Here is a 3,084-nt window from a genome sequence, read left to right as displayed (position 1 = left end):
AGAGCTGGGCGTCCGCAGGGCACAGCTGTCTCGAACGGGGGAAGCCTGAGGAGGGAGTGTCCATAGCCCGGGAGACCGAGAAGGAGCTGCAGCGACAAGGACCAGGAGCGCAGGGCTGCCGAGAGCAGGTGAAGGGCGCGAGTACAGGGGGAGCGAATGCCCGCTGCGCCAGCGCCGCACAGGTCAGGCAAGCGAGGACCGAGCACTGGTCACGGGATCTGGCCACGTGGAGGCCACTGGCGACCTTGACGAGAGCACCTGCCCTGGAACGTGGGGGGCGCTGAGCCGTCGTGCGCGGCGGAGTGGGAGGCCGTGCCCACGCACTCTCCTTTTCCGGGAGTTTTGCTGGAAAGGGAGCAAAGCGATGGAGAGGTGCCAGCAGCGGGTGTGGCAGGGTTGTTTTTTTTTTCTTTTTAAAGAAGGGAAGCGGTGAGAGTAGGTCGGACAGGGGCGGAAAGCATTCAGGAGGGAGAGAGGACATTTGGGAGAAAGGAGAGAATTTCAGGGGTGATATCCCTGAGAGGGGCGGGTCCAGAGCACCCAGGGAGCAGCGGTCTTGGCTGGGGACTCAGTCTTTGGTAGGAGAAGGGGCCACCAGAGCAGAGGGGCCGGGGCAGTGTGGGGGCTCTTGGAGGGCCCCGCGGCAGGCAGCCCCCTAATCCGGCGGGCAGGAGAGCCTCGTGCGAATTGTCCGTCCCGTCAGAGACAGGCTTCGCTGACGTCTGCCCCAGGGGCCGTGGCCTTCTGGTCACTGTTACTACTTGCTCTGTGACCCTGAACAAGAGACCCAGGTGACGTTGGGACAGAGAGCCTGGCGTGGTCCTGCCCTGTGCCACCAGAGGGCGCCGGGAGACTGTCCTGTGCGCGCGGGGACAGGACAACGCCACCCTGCGGGTCTCCGCGCCGCCAGGAACCGATTTGGTTCCAGCCTCGCCTTGAGGCTCACTTGACAAGAAACCGGGACAGAAAAGGGGTGGGGTCCTGGAACGCGCGTCCCGGGAAAGCGTCGTGCAGCCCCGCGAACCCCGGGAAGCTCCAGCCCAGCCCTGCGGCGGCGCCCTGGCAGCCCGAAGGGTGTGGTCTGGACTGAAGCAGCCAGGAAGGTCCAAACCCAAACCGCTCCCTGTGCTCCCGCCGCCGCCGCCACCGCTAGCACCATTCCTCGGGGCAAGGCATTGGCTTCACACCCATTAACCAAGCGCCAGCTTGGGGCCAGGCCTGCTGGCGCTGAGAATGCCGAGAAGTTAGACCTTCCTGCTCCCAGAAGTGGGGGCGATTAACCTACGGAATGAATGAATTACTGAGTGACCCCAACGTGGAATTCCCAGGGAGACAAGGGGCAGAGCCCGAAGGTGATGGGCCGCAGGGGCTCCACTGAGGGGCTTGGTGCTGCCCAAGGGTTGGGAGAGGGAGCTGGAGAGGAAGGGTGGGGATGACACTGAGCACCACCTTGGACTTGAGGGGCCACCATGTCGGTATTTTAAAGAGAGAGGTGGGGAATGGACACAGTCTCATCCATGTAGACAGCTCATCACCACTGTCTGATAAAATACAAGTGCTCTGCCAGCCACTATCGTCCCACATCAACTTAGAATGAACTCTTTCTCCAGCACTCCCTGCCCACTGCCAAAGGCAAGCAGATTCTACCACCGACAGGAGAATGCTGAGGGGCCCAAACAAGTAAGGGCATGGGAGAGGCCAGGTTTTTGGTGGAGGGCCCCACCCCCACCCAGGGTCAGCTTGGCATGTGATGGGGCCAGAGTCCTGTGCCAGGAGGCAGAAGGGGCACCTTGAAAGACGCTCCCTTCACCCTTCAGCCCAGGGGCAGCCTAGCCAGCCTCCAGGATGATGCACTTAGAGTATGCAGTACCCCGTGTACAGCAAGCACCCAATTGATGTTAACCATTCTTCTTATTATATATTAAATACAACAAACATCTTTAGAGAACAGAAAAGCAAGCACATTTGGTCAATGTATGCATTCTTGTAGATTGACTGTTCAGGTTCCCCCAATTTCCATCCCCTTAGAAATAATGAACACTTTTAGTTTCAAGCCTATCATATAGGGCTGCAAATCTGGAACCTGCTATCTTGTTCCCTTGGCTTCGGGCCAGGTTGCAGATGTTTGAGTCCTTCAGATGCCTGAGTGGCTGCGTCTCCCAGGCTGGTGCTGACTCACGGTGCAGCCAGCATGCAGTCTTTCTCTCCGCCAGGTCCCTGCGGCTTCCTGAGTCTCGGATGGTGCATGGCCTATTCAGAGTTCACTGACCTGTACCTAATATATTTCCCTCTCGGTCCCTGTTCCTACCCCTAAGGGATGTATGAAGGGAAACCCTTAGCGTAGTGGTTAGCATGAAGTGAGCACTCGGTGTTAGCTGTTGGTGGTGTGTTATTATTCATTACTATTATGATATAGCACAAACTCATTGCAATTGTTTTATTTATTTATTTATTCCCTGGAAGATCATTAGAACTGCTTGGGCATATCACACGAGGGTGGTCTGATGCAGGACAGGAGGATGGGGTATTAAGCTGTCCCCTCTTCCATAAGCTCCTTAAAGACAAGAATCATCTGATTAGTCTCCACGTTCCAGCAGCCCCTGGCGTTTGGCTCCCGGTAGTTAAGCAAGGAATAAGCATATTGTATGTTTCACATTTTTCCAAAGATGATTTGGGAGAATCGAATCATACCATCATCATTCCACCAATCAGGACTCAGCTGACAGTGCACTTTGATACTAAAAAACGCCTTTGGCTTCCCTCCCTCCACCCAATTTAAGAAGCAAGTTATGAGTTTAAACTGTCGAAAGCCAGTTACTACCCCTTGGAAGAAACTGCCATCTCTAAACTACGAATGTGGGCAGCTTGTACTCTGGCCCTTCTGTAGTCTTGGTGTAGGGGAGGAAGTCCAGGTGAATCAGAAGGAGGGGAAACCTTAGTGAGCAGGCAACCCAGGCCTTGCCTTGTAGGGATCCAGATGCTGAAGCCCACAGAATGACTGAAGCTCACAGCAGCTCTGGGCTGCTGGAGGAGCGTCACTGTTGTAGGAAGATGCTCTCATGTAGGTCTCCCTCTTGGTCCTCA

Source organism: Propithecus coquereli, unplaced genomic scaffold, assembly GCF_000956105.1.
Source record: "Propithecus coquereli isolate 6110/MARCELLA unplaced genomic scaffold, Pcoq_1.0 Scaffold256, whole genome shotgun sequence".
NCBI lineage: Eukaryota > Metazoa > Chordata > Mammalia > Primates > Indriidae > Propithecus > Propithecus coquereli.
Note: the sequence above shows the minus strand (reverse complement) of the source record.